This window comes from Taudactylus pleione, unplaced genomic scaffold (genome assembly GCF_031769625.1).
Source record: "Taudactylus pleione unplaced genomic scaffold, aTauple2 ptg000579l, whole genome shotgun sequence".
NCBI classification, from domain to species: Eukaryota; Metazoa; Chordata; class Amphibia; order Anura; family Myobatrachidae; genus Taudactylus; species Taudactylus pleione.
The window spans coordinates 2,288,947-2,303,606 of record NW_028284981.1 but is presented as its reverse complement, the minus strand read 5'-3'; the positions used below and the strand labels follow the sequence as shown (position 1 = coordinate 2,303,606).

At 46.3% G+C, this 14,660-nt stretch overlaps 1 protein-coding gene across 1 annotated transcript in view; it reads right to left on the bottom strand.

Moving 5' to 3' along the window:
* Window positions 1-12,780, bottom strand: part of SLC27A4 (solute carrier family 27 member 4) — a 46,839-nt gene extending 34,059 nt beyond the window's left edge. The window contains exon 1 of the mRNA XM_088453359.1: window positions 12,565-12,780. The gene's annotated coding sequence lies outside the window, so the exon portion shown is untranslated. The remainder of the gene's footprint in view (window positions 1-12,564) is intronic.
* Window positions 12,781-14,660: the final 1,880 nt, after the last annotated feature.

The following is a 14,660-nucleotide window of genomic DNA, read 5'->3' as shown; positions in this document are numbered from 1 at the left end:
ACAAGACAGCGCTTAAATAAAGCCGATAGTACGGTCCCGTTACACCTGAATATAGTTGGTTGTGCTTTAGAATGACAGCAATCCTATTTATAAAGGGGGTTGCTGCCTCACAAAGATCAGGTAACATTTATAAAGTCTCCTGTCCGGGCAATGGCCTATACCCAATAGTAAATAGTGCGGAATTTAGAGGATCAATAATTTAACCAAATAGGCTGAGATGACTCCCCTCGAAATATGATCCCCTGCAAAAAGGATCCAAGTAACTTCTAAATTGGATTACACATAGGCTCATTTATCAAAGTGTATTTGAGGTAAAGTTTACCTCAAATACTAAGTATCCCCCGTATGTATTAAGGAGGGACCGCGATACCTGCTGTGATCCCTCCATTACCGCTAGCAGCAGCATCCCCCATAGGTTTCTATGGGGAACGTGATGCTGCCTGATTTACCAATATCTGGAATGCGAGGAATATGGCGTTAGCTAGCCGCTGTAGCCTATGGGCTACACCGCGCACGATTAGCTGGCGGAGGGATCCGCCGGAACCCTCCCCAGCTATGGCGGATGTGCACGTGAAGTCCACGGTAGTGCGTATGCGCACCACCACTTGCGCAGGCCGGCAGCTCTTCGGAGACATCGCAGGGACGGACTACATCCGGACGATAGGATAACTTTTTGCAATGCGATGAGGGGTGTTACTGGCATGTCCTGATCGCATTGCAAAAGCCATCCTTGATAAATGAGCCCCATTGTGGAGACAGATTACACTTCTAAATTGTAGCAACCCTATAATATGTAGCTTGTGGTGCCCTCTATCTATGGTAAATTATGTACAGTCCCCTGAAACATGATGGACTATACAGGGAATAGAGCAACTTCCCTAAAGCATAGAATCTCAGCTGTGAATTACAATGATAAAAACAGAATACAACACCAAGCGCACACGTCATGCAGCCAAGTGTGCAGGAAAGGAGGTCACCTGCCTTCAGGAACAGAAGTAATGCAAAGAATATACACAGACTACAAATCAGCACTTCCACAGTCATTGCTGAGCCAGCGTTCATAAATGGACATTTTTAGGATGGTCCGATACCAGTCTATGAGGAATACTATGGTAGAGACAGTCGTTCTGGTTGGTACGGAACCAGAACCATGCAGGGGATCGTCCTTCAACCTACTCTCTCTCTTGGCTATTCGAACATTGGCCGTGACTTTGTACTATATACATCTGTACTAATATTACAAGAAGGTTGTGTCTGTTTGTTCCAGGTTGGTGCAAAAATGACTGAAACAATTTGCATCATTTTCTAGTGGAAACTTCTAGGAATAACCTGCACTTGTCCAGTTATTGTCTTCATCAATGCAAGCGATAGGTGTGGCACCATGCATGCGGCTGGTAATTGGTGGGTGAATAGGATAGGCTACATAGCAGTCTGTGCACAGAGCACACAGTGACACTGGTGTGAGTGGTGGGTGAATAGGATAGGTTACATAGCAGTCTGTGCACAGGGCACACAGTGACATTGGTGTGAGTGGTATATGTATAGCGCTGCTGGTCATGTGGGCCACTCCTGCGACAGGGCCCTTATGCAAAGCAACACAGCTAGAACACCTCAAATAAAAAAAATATATATATTGGCAGAAGCGATTTTATCGCGGGCAAAGCCTCATGCAACAGTTAGTAAATTATATTTGTGTGTGTATGCGTGCGTATATATATATATATATATATATACACACATACATACATATATACACACACACATATATATATATATATATACACACACACGTGCATAAATATTGGGACATTGACAGAATTTTCATATTTTGGCCTCTATTCACCACAATGGCTTTGAAATGAAACAAACAAGATGTGCTTTAACTGCAGACTTTCAGATTTAATGTGAGGGTAATTACATCCAAATCAGGTGAACGGTGTAGGAATTACAACGGTTTCTATATGTGCCTCCCACTTTTTAAGGGGCCAAAAGTAATGGGACAAACTAAACAATCCTAAATCTAACTTTCACTTTTTAATACTTTGTTGCAAATCCTTTGCAGGCAATTACAGCCTGCAGTCTGGAACGCATAGACATCACCAGATGCTGGGTTTCATCCCTGGTGATGCTCTGCCAGGTCTCTACTGCAGATGTCTTCAGTTCCTGCTTGTTCTTGGGGCATTTTCCCTTCAGTTTTGTCTTCATCAAGTGAAATGCATGCTCAATCGGATTCAGGTCAGGGGATTGACTTGGCCATTGCATAACATTCCACTTTTTAGCCTTAAAAAACTCTTTGGTTGCTTTTGCAGTATGCTTCGGGTCATTGTCCATCTGCACTGTGAAGCGCCGTCCAATGAGTTCTGAAGCATTTGACTGAATATGAGCATATAATATTGCCCGAAACACTTCAGAATTCATTCTGCTGCTTTTGTCAGCAGTCACATCATCAATAAATACAAGGGAACCAGTTCCATTGGCAGCCATACATGCCCATGCCATGACACTACCACCACCATGCTTCACTGATGAGGTGGTATGTTTTGGATCATGAGCAGTTCCTTTCATTCTCCATACTCTTCTCTTCCCATCACTCTGGTACAAGTTGATCTTTGTCTCATCTGTCCATAGGATGTTGTTCCAGAACTGTAATGGCTTTTTTAGATGTTGTTTGGCAAACTCTAATCTGGTCTTCCTGCTTTTGAGGCTCACCAATGGTTTACATCTTGTGGTGAACCCTCTATATTCACTCTTGTGAAGTCTTCTCTTGATTGTTGACTTTGACACATATACACCTACATCCTGGAGAGTGTTCTTGATTTGGCCAACTGTTGTGAAGGGGTTTCTCTTCACCAGGGAAATAATTCTTCTGTCATCCACCACAGTTGTTTTCCGTGGTCTTCCGGGTCTTTTGGTGTCGCTGAGCTCTCCGGTGCGTTCTTTCTTTTTATGGATGTTCCAAACAGTTGATTTGGCCACACCTATTGTTTTTGCTATCTCTCTGATGGGTTTGTTTTGATTTTTCAGCCTAATGATGGCTTGCTTCACTGATAGCGACAGCTCTTTGGATCTCATATTGAGAGTCGACAGCAACTGATTCCAAATGCAAATGTCACACCTAGAATCAACTCCAGACCTTTTACCTGCTTATTTGATAATGAAATAACGAGGGAATAGCCCACACCTGTCCATGAAATAGCTTTTGAGTTGATAGTCCCATTACTTTTGACCCCTTAAAAAGTGGATGGCACATATAGAAACCGTTGTAATTCCTACACCGTTCACCTGATTTGGATGTAATTACCTTCAAATTAAATCTGAAAGTCTGCAGTTAAAGCACATCTGGTATGTTTCATTTCAAAGCCATTGTGGTGGTGAATAGAGGCCAAAATATGAAAATCCTGTCAATGTCCCAATATTTATGCACCTGACTCATATATATATATTTGTATTACTAATGTATTATAATGAGACGTCTCCTATGTGAGCAGGGAGACCATTTACTGCCAGATGAAGCACCAGAGCAGATACATGCTGCGATTTCATAGCGGCACCCTCCGTTATAAATAGACTCTGTCCAATTTACAATGACACTATTTGGGCACACTCCCTGAGTCATTCTTTATCTGCCAATAATGGCTTTCAGAAGTTGGAATACTTAGGATCGCTGCCACAGAGATTTATATTCCTCTAATAACAGAATATCAGAGGCGCTATTCTTATCAACAAGGTTGTAATCAGTATGGAGTCTGAAATACGAGGATCCATTGAATAAAGCTCAAATAAAGAGAACACTAATTCTAAACATAAGAGAACAAACATTTTTATTGCGTTTTATTGTAATCATGAACTGAGAGGGTTAATTCCCTGACTGATGAACGGTTGGCGTAGTGGCTAGCAATCCTGCCTCACAGCCGTCAGGTGACAAGTTCAATTACTGACCAAGGTACTATTTGTGTGGAGCTTTTATGTTCTCCTCATGCTCTGGTTTCCTCCCATACTTAAAACACATACTAGTTGTTGCCACACATGTTGGATGGTGTAGGATGATTAATCTGATTATATAGTCCTTTGGCGGGGGACTTTACACACCACCCAACTATCAAACATGCACTGCCAACATCGATGAGCTGGTATATGCCCTGCAGATAGACCACGATATCCTGTGCCGCAGCCACTGAAGAGTCTGCTTGCGCCAAAGTTTGAAATTAGATCTGCATTTATTCTCCTGTATTGTCCTGAACGTCAAATAAATGCAGATATCACAATTACCCCTCTTTCAAAGTCACTGTGGTCTTTTCTTACAGCAATATTATCGTCATCTATAGGCATATAGAGCGGCCGGGCCGGCCTTTTTATACATGACCCTAAACCTGCTGGGGGTGTTATATTCCTAATTAACGAATGAGCCAAACCTGTGTGGGAGCCCTTGTGTTCAATATGCTTAATGTGCCTCCTATTACCGTTTTTGCACACTACCTGTATGTATGTATGTATGCTATATTTACATTATTTTTTTTGCACAGCTGACTTTAACAAGAGGTATGAAATACCACATTATATGGCTAAGAGGTTTTCCGGGATAATCTCCCCCTCCCCCAATTCAAACGGTAAAGACGTCAGGAACAGCACAGAAGGAGCGGAGCAGATAAAACACTCAGCATGCCTATGAAAAGACAAAGGAAAAGAAACCACACACTATTCCGGCCATTGACGCAGTGAGAGCAGCTCTCCTCCTGACCATAGCAAGGAAAGGAAGGGGGGCTCAGGTGCCGGCCAATCAGATCACATAGGGGGCGGGAAGATGTGACAGAAGATTTGTAGCTGACCTGCACAGCTGCCTCAATGCTGGAACACTCCAGGCTCATTATTCAGAAGGGTTAACAGATCATTATGATAAAGGGCTTCCATATCAGAAGGGCAAATTCCTGGTTTATGGTCTAACAACCCCTACACAGCCTGGCACTCTATACTTCATAACACAGCAATACAGCTGGTTATTATGGAGATTTTATGCGTCGTCTTCAACGCTTCGCATTGTGGGTTTCATTGTCTGGAATGCAAAGGAATATTGACCATTTTGCATCGTGTATGCGGCATAGTAATACACACACAGTTGTGCAGACCTTCTCCAAACAGAGAGGCAAACAAACGTCCATACTGGTGTCTTGTTCTCTTATCCTCCACAGTATGTTTCCTTATGCAGTGTTCCGATGGTCCTTACTGAGGATTCAGCACTTAACAAGCTCTGAAGTCCTAGATTTCTAATGATTGGACAGCTGAACCAATATTCAGGAGAATTACACTTAATGGCTGCTGTGCGTATGTGATGAAACCACTTTAAGATGTAGGCAAAGGCAGACATTGGTCAGATCGGGGCCCTGTGTCTAATTGTTTTGTGACGTGCACACTTCACTCGGGTAGGGTACAGGATCCCAACGGTCAGGAATGCCGACATTCAGAATCCCGACAGTGGCATCCTGACAGTGAGAATACAGACAGATTTATTTAAGTATTATAAGCCTTCCCCCTAACCCTCCTGTCCCGCAGCCTGACCCCAACCCTCCCGTCCCGCAGCCTGACCACAACCTTCCCCCTAGTGCCTAACCCCAACCTTCCCGTCCCGCAGCCTAACCCCAACCCTCTCGGTGCGCAGCCTAACCCCAACCCTCCCATCCCGCAACCTAACCCCCAACCGTCCCCCTAGTGGCTAACCCTAACCCTCTCCCTAACGCTTAGTCTCCCCCTGACCCTAAAACTTACCTCTGCAACCTGGAGTTACTGTTCATTCTAGCACCCTGCACCTGTCACAACCCATGCAGTTCCTCTTTCCTGCCTGGGATGTCGCTCTCTGCTCTGGTGCTTCTAGCACACCCAGCTGATTAAACAAACTGCTAATATACAGACCAGAGTTTGCAAGAAACACCAGAGTAGAGAGCGACACCCCAGGGAGGAAAGAGGAACTGCACGGGTTGTGACAGGTGCAGGGTGCTAGAATGAAGACATGGTTAATTTTAGGAAAAATCACCAGGACTTGCTCTGGGACCCCGACTGCACCCCCCTTGAGGACCAATTAAGCAATAGGAGGTGTCCAATTAGCTTAAGTCCTTAATTACTCACCTTCCAAAGCGGTGTCCTATGCATCCAGTGTCGGGAGCCGACTCTTCTGCAGCAGTGTAAGTATGTGAGTGAGTCAGATTTGTGTGTATCTGTAGCCGGTGTTAAGAGAACTACATCTTCCAGCAGCCCTTGCACTACCCAGCAGCCCTCTCCCTAGTGCAGTGTTGGCTAACCTTGACACTCCAGCTGTTATGGAACTACATAACCCAGCATGCACTGCTACAGTTTTGCTATTAGGGCATGCTAAAACTGTGGCAGGGCATGCTGTGATATATAGCTCCACAACAGCTGGAGTGTCAAGGTTAGCCAACACTGCCCTAGTGACAAGATGGAGGGGAGGCCGCTGGGAGCCGTGGAAACCACCTGAAACGCCCAGAAAGGTGCTAATTTTTATTTTTCACGCGCCGCAGGGTTTTCAGCTTTGAAAATCCCGCAATCACTTTTTTTTTTTCCATTTGATACCGTAGGTATCGGGAGCGCACATACCTGCAGTGATCCAAAATTGGGCTTGAGGGGGCACAAGATTTGTTACCTTGCGAAACCTTGCGCCCAAATGAATCACCCTCACAATGGTTGTGACAGGTGCAGGGTGCTAGAATGAACACAAACATAATGATCACAGTTTATTGAAATGCAAACATCCAGCTATATAGAAAATCAGGCTTTTACATGCGTTCGGTAACTATTAAAATGACTTAACCAACTATAAATGTGCAATGATCTTCTAAAATATAGATGCTAGAACTGTGCACACTTAGACCTAGACAACACTCAGCTCGTTTCCTAACTAGGTGAGGGTTCATAATAGTTTTGTCCTCTGTGACAAAGTTGTGAAATCCATAGAGAAAAATGAGTGAGTCACAGTCTGGGGTCACACACATACACCACTCCAAAACGTCACCAGGGGAGGGGGCGGGGGGGGGGGGGGCAAAATAGGGCAGGGGTGATGCTGGTTATAGGAGTCTCATGTGGCAAGAGTCACTCAGCTGGAACAGGTTACTACAGGACAAAGGGGTCTATTTACTAAGCCTTGAATGGAGAGCAAGTAGACGGAGCTGAAGTACCAACCAGCTCCTGTCATTTTTCAAACACAGCCTGTGACATGGCAGTTAGGAGCTGATTGGCTGGTACTTTACCTCCCTTCACTTTATCTTCATCCAAACCTTAATATATAGACCCCTATGTAACAACTCGTACGTTCACTGTAACTTTACAAGGGTCAACACATGGTCTCCTATAGGGCTAGTTCTGGTTATTAGCAGGTTAATCTCACATTAGTTTAGGGGTTATGACCCGTTTTACAGGGACATCCAGACTTAAGATGTAAATCCCATCGGACATTATTAGCACAACCCTGTGTCAGCGGATGAACAGATACCAGGTTCTAATCTAATAGGAGTGCAGGTTCCCAATAGCACAACACCAACAGGTCAATATAGATGCTCAGCAATGAAAAGCACTGATCTTGAGAACGTTAGGACGCAGTTTAAAGCGGTTGTTACTATATGCGACTATTTATATCAATATTTGGACGGGACTTTGAAACCCCCCCTACCCCCCACTGCCAACATAGTAGATTGAACACGATCACCTCCAGCATGACAGATTACAGGAGCTGCAGATTCAGAATTTTGGCTAAATAAAATCGCATGGTACAGCATGGAACTGGAAGCTCCCACAATCAAAGCGTTTCCTTGTTCCTGCCGGTATCTGATGGACTGAACTTACTGAGCGCTCGTAAAGAAATTCTAAACCTGCTTCTTATACGTCTAGGTAGATTATACATATTATGCTGCATAGACTGTATTTCCTGGTGAGAGGACAGCATAGAAAAATGCTCTCTTCCTGCGCAGTATAGACACACTGCAGGTGAGCGATATTAAGTAGGTCAAACACATGTGATGTGTGCGTGGGTCCCTTAGAGGATATAGAGCTGGGGTATTCAACATAGGCCCCTCCAGTTACTGTGGCACTACATATCCCAGTAGTCTCTGCTACAAACGTTTGCAAGTCTTAATGGCAAGACTGGCAGGGCATGCTGGAAAGTGTAGTTCCACAGCAGCCGGAGGGTCGCAGGTAGAACACCCCTGGAGAGGGATGGGCGAGCATTGATGGTATCTAGGTAAGGAGGGCAAATGGAACCGGAGTATATAGAGGAATGAGGGGTCGGTCATCCAAATGTAAAGAGCAAGAGGATATGCTGGCACTATATGAAACATAGTATGGACACATAGGGGGGAATGCAACTGCGGGCGGGGGAATTTAAAAAGCCTAGTGGGGCTGGGTTTTTCCCACAGCCGCAGGGTTTCGCTATTCAATTAAAGGGACTGAAAATGGGAAGTGGCGAGTTCTATAGAAATAGTCTTTTTTCTCGAACCTCCAGAGCAAGTCTGAATTTTCCTAAAATCGTTGGTGATTTTTCCTAAAATTACCAAGACTTGCTCTGGAACCCCGGCTGCACTACCACTGGGGGCACTGCATAGAGGGGGACTACCACTGGGGGCACTGCATAGAGGGGGACTACCACTGGGGGCACTGCATAGAGGGCACTGCATAGAGGGGGACTACCACTGGGGGGCACTGCATAGAGGAGGACTACCACTGGGGGGCACTGCCTAGAGGGGGACTACCACTGGGGGGCACTGCATAGAGGGGGACTACCACTGGGGGGCACTGCATAGAGGGGGACTACCACTGGGGGGCACTGCATAGAGGGGGACTACCACTGGGGGGCACTGCATAGAGAGGGACTACCACTGGGGGGCACTGCATAAGGGGGACTACCACTGGGGGCACTGCATAAGGGGGACTACCACTGGGGGCACTACTACTGGGGGCACTGCATAGAGGGGGACTTCTACTGGGGGCACTGCATAGAGGGGGACTTCTACTGGGGGCACTGCATAGAGGGGGACTTCTACTGGGGGCACTGCATAGAGGGGGACTTCTACTGGGGGCACTGCATAGAGGGGGACTTCTACTGGGGGCACTGCATAGAGGGGGACTTCTACTGGGGGCACTGCATAGAGGGGGACTTCTACTGGGGGCACTGCATAGAGGGGGACTTCTACTGGGGGCACTGCATAGAGGGGGACTTCTACTGGGGGCACTTCCTGAAATTATGGTGGGAGTGGGGCGCCATTCCATTACCTTGCCTGGGGCGCTCAGATCTAGTGTCAGACCCTACCGCCAGGTACAAAATCCTCTGCTTCTGAGGTTCTTCCTCCTATATTTACAATTGCTGTCCCTTGTGCTGAACTAATTAGTTGATGAGAGGGGTGTATTTAGCACAGATGACTGCAATTATGAATAAGTGGGAAGCATGGGAGCAAAGCATTGGCACCTGGTGGAAGGGGGCATGTTGGAGAGTTTACAATGGGTGACATTGGCTTTATACAGAGGTTCCCAAACTCCGCCATTACAGTCCAGGTTTTCAGGATATCCATGCTTGAGTCCAGATGGTTAAATCAAATTGACTGAGGTATGAATTAAGTCACCTGTGGACAAGCGTAAATATCCATAAAATGTGGACTGTAATGGAAGAGTTTGAGTACATCTGGCTTTGTGGAAGGTATATACATGTGATGTTAGTGTACTGTATAGCAATATGGAGTGTGGAGTGTGGACACCATGTTCGATATAATGGGCATGTGAAGACTGGAAGATGACGGGCTGGCAGCATGGAAGGTATAGTGAACAGTATAGGAATAATAAATACCATGGGTGAGTGAGGAATGGGAGGGCAAGCAATATGGAGGGAATAGTGTACAGTATAGGGATATGTTTAGTATAGTGCATATAATGGGCGAGTGAGTGATGGGAGGGAAGGCAGCATGGAAGGTATAGTGTACGGTATAGGTTTGATATAGTGCATATAATAGACGAGTGAGGAATAGCAGATGGGAGGGCAGGCAGTATGGAAGGTGTACTGTACAGTGTAGAGATAGTTATGGTATATAATGGGTGAGGAATAGGAGATGGGAGGGCAGGCAGTATGGAAGGTGTACTGTACAGTGTAGGGATAGTTATGGTATATAAATGGGTGAGGAATAGGAGATGGGAGGGCAGGCAGTATGGAAGGTGTACTGTACAGTATAGGGATATGTATAATATAGTACATATAATGGACGAGTGAGTGATGGGAGGGAAGGCAGTATGGAAGGTGTACTGTACAGTATAGGTTTGGTTTGGTATAGTGCATATAATGGGTGAGTGAGGAATAGGAGATGGGAGGGTAGGCAGTATGGAAGGTGTACTGTACAGTATAGGTTTGGTTTGGTATAGTGCATATAATGGGTGAGTGAGGAATAGGAGATGGGAGGGTAGGCAGTATGGAAGATGTACAGTATAGGCTTGGTATAGTGCATATAATGGGTGAGGAATAGGAGATGGGAGGGTAGGCAGTATGGAAGGTGTACTGTACAGTGTAAGGATAGTTATGGTATATAATGGGTGAGGAATAGCTGATGGGAGGGCAGGCAGTATGGAAGGTGTACAGTATATGTATGGTATAGTGCATATAATGGGTGAGGAATAGTTGATGGGAGGGCAGGCAGTATGGAAGGTGTACTGTACAGTATAGGTTTGGTATAGTGCATATAATGGGTGAGGAATAGCTGATGGGAGGGCAGGCAGTATGGAAGGTGTACAGTATATGTATGGTATAGTGCATATAATGGGTGAGGAATAGGAGATGGGAGGGTAGGCAGTATGGAAGGTGTACTGTACAGTATAGGTTTGGTAAAGTGATTATAATGGGTGAGGAATAGGAGATAGGACGGCAGGCAGTATGGAAGGTGTACTGTGCAGTATAGGTTTGGTAAAGTGATTATAATGAGTGAGGAATAGCTGATGGGAGGGCAGGCAGTATGGAAGGTGTACTGTACAGTATAGGTTTGGTATAGTGCATATAATGGGTGAGTGAGGAATAGGAGATGGGAGGGTAGGCAGTATGGAAGGTGTACTGTACAGTATAGGAATACAGTACTGTACAGTGAGGAATAGGAGATGGGAGGGCAGGCAGTATGGAAGGTGTACTGTACTGTACAGTATAGGTTTGGTATAGTGCATATAATGGGTGAGGAATAGTTGATGGGAGGGCAGGCAGTATGGAAGGTGTACAGTATAGGTTTGGTATAGTGCATATAATGGGTGAGTGAGGAATAGGAGATGGGAGGGTAGGCAGTATGGAAGGTGTACTGTACAGTATAGGAATACAGTACTGTACAGTGAGGAATAGGAGATGGGAGGGCAGGCAGTATGGAAGGTGTACTGTACAGTATAGGTTTGGTATAGTGCATATAATGGGTGAGGAATAGTTGATGGGAGGGCAGGCAGTATGGAAGGTGTACAGTATAGGTTTGGTAAAGTGATTATAATGAGTGAGGAATAGGAGATGGGAGGGCAGGCAGTATGGAAGGTGTACTGTACAGTGTAGGGATAGTTATGGTATAAAATGGGTGAGGAATAGTTGATGGGAAGGCAGGCAGTATGGAAGGTGTACTGTACAGTATAGGTTTGGTATAGTGCATATAATGGGTGAGGAATAGTTGATGGGAGGGCAGGCAGTATGGAAGGTGTACAGTATAGGTTTGGTAAAGTGATTATAATGAGTGAGGAATAGGAGATGGGAGGGCAGGCAGTATGGAAGGTGTACTGTACAGTGTAGGGATAGTTATGGTATAAAATGGGTGAGGAATAGTTGATGGGAAGGCAAGCAGTATGGAAGGTGTACTGTACAGTATAGGTTTGGTAAAGTGATTATAATGGGTGAGGAATAGGAGATGGTAGGACAGGCAGTATAGAAGGAGTAGTGTACAGTATAGGGATATGTATGGTATATAATGGGTGAGAGGAATAAGAGATGGGGGGCTGACAGTATAGAAGGTGTAGTGTACAGTTTAGGAATAGGTTATATATAGTGCATACAATGGGCGAGTGAACCATCAGAGATGGGGGCTGACAGTATGGAAGGTGTACAGTATAGGAATGTTTGGTATAGTGCATATAATCAGTGAGTGAGGAATAGGAGATGGAGGACTGGCAGTATAGAAGGTGTAGTGTATAGTATAGGGATATGTATGGTATATAATCAGTGAGTGAGGAATAGGAGATGGAGGACTGGCAGTATAGAAGGTGTAGTGTATAGTATAGGGATATGTATGGTATATAATCAGTGAGTGAGGAATAGGAGATGGAGGGCTGACAGTATAGAAGGTGTAGTGTACAGTATAGGGGATATGTATGGTATATAATGGGTGAGTGAGGAATAGGAGATGGAGGGCTGACCATATGGAAGGTGTAGTGTACAGTATAGGGGATATGTCTGCTATAGTGCATATAATGGGTGAGTGAAGGTTGGTAGTATACAGATTATATATGACGGTCAACATCGCGCAGGTCAGTGAATCCCAGGCCGGCTGCTGTCACAGAGAGAATGTCACTCACCTGCAATACCGAGGCCACCAGTCAGAACTTCACCCTGAGCTGCCCCCGTCCAGCCTCCTGCTGCTGGCTCTGTCCTCCTTTCCAGCCCGGCGGCTCCGACCGTTGCTGCCCTCCCCCCGGTGTGCGGCGGCGGCGGCGGCGGCGATGCCTTCCGGGAGCGCCCTGTCATGCGGCATAACGGGGCCCCTCCCACCGACCCACGTGCTGCGGCGAGGACACGCCCAGTACTCTCACCCTGACAAGCCGCGACACCCTGGCTACTGGATAGGGTACTTCCGCCCACCACAATGCGCCCCGCAAGGGATGTCGGGAACTGTAGTCCTCAGCAATACTAAGGCCTTTAGGTCCATTTTTAATAAATTCTGAGACACTGCTTTACCAAGAGAGATATTTACTATATATGTATTCAACACAGTGTGCAGTAGTGTGGCTGCTCGTGACGCTGTACATAGGACATTCCAGCTTATAACCTGCACCTGTCAGCTGAGCTACCACAGTGGTATATTTAGGTACAATACAGAGGAGAGCACTGTACACTCATTAATCTAGTCCTAGTGGGTAAATGATTGTGTACCCAGTGATGTGACCCACGATCCCACCACTGACGGGCCGACATATGGTCTGTACACACCAGGCAATCCGGCACCTGGTCGCCCGATATGCCGGCCCCTGCCGCATAGCGCTGCACGGGATCGTCAGCCGTATCGCCTGATCTTCCTGCATGTACAAAAGCTGCGCAATATTGACTATATGATGTTACGATGCGAAACTGCTAGCAATATCGTGTAGTGTGTACTTCAGGGTCATTTCTATTGATTACGTAGGTGTTAAGGCAACATTGAAAGGACCAGGGCTGACTCGAGGAGCCGCGCCCTGTGCAGAGAGGGTCTCCGATGCCCCCTTACACCGTGCATCAGAAAAGGGGTGTGGTCTGATTACCATATGACATGCCCCCTAAATTACGCTATTTGAGGCGTGCCCGTACGGCACACTCCCATTTAACATCAGGCTGGGAGCGAGCCCAGCACTCCTTTAGTAGCTGGGCTGCCCCCAGCCCTCTCCCTGCACTGAATGGATGCCGTGTGCCATTCTTCTCCATGGCTGGTGGGGGTGCCCAACCTCCCGACCACCAGGTGCAGTTTCTCTGTCCAAGTATGCCCTCCAATGTGAGTGCAACACTCCTATAACATGGCCATAGGACGGACCATCTCCGTGCGTCCACTAGGCCGCCTCCCTGTCACCACACAGGAACGGCCAATACAAAACATCTCTGGGTTATACTTACCGACTTTGCAGGGCAGCATTCCGGGAGCAGCCGGAGAGGACCTGTTTCTTTCATCTTCGGGGGGCGGGGCCAGGCAATAGGCGGCATTAGGCCCCATCTCCTTTAAGGCAACCCAGCGATAGAGGGGGTGGGGCTAAATGACATGATTCATGCCATTTAGCCACGCCCCCTCCATACGGACCCGCCGTCTCAGAAAATCTCCCCATCCTGCCCACTTCACTAGGAAGTGGGCGGGATGCGGGAATTTGCCTACTTTTTCGGGGGTGCGGGGGCTTACCTGAAAAATCGCGAGCCTCTGGCGACTCCCGGGAGAGTAGGCATGTATGCTCTGAAGCCGTGCGTCTTCCGTGCACCTCAGTCGCCACTCTGACTCTGTAGAAACCTATGGGGGAGGCGGCAGCCAGCGGTCCCTTCTTAACACATATGGGGGATACTTAATATTTGAGGTAAACCCCATATATATATATATATATATATATATATATATATATATATATATATATATATATATATATATATATATATATAAGGAATGGGAGCGAGTTAGCCAGTATTTTTAATGCCGTAATTATTTAAAAGGCAAAATCAAGTTGTTTTTGCCACTTTAAAAATACCGTCTAACTCATTAGAATCACTCCTGTACCTGCATTACATAACGACCATAGTGATTACCACGTAATGTTGGGTTATTTGACAGATTATCAAGGGCAGTTTTCACCCCAGGCTATTTTTGGCGGGTGCACCACCTGGCACTTTGGGAGCCTGCAAGTGGGGACAGTGGCCCTGATTCAGAGCCGGACGCTCTGACAGA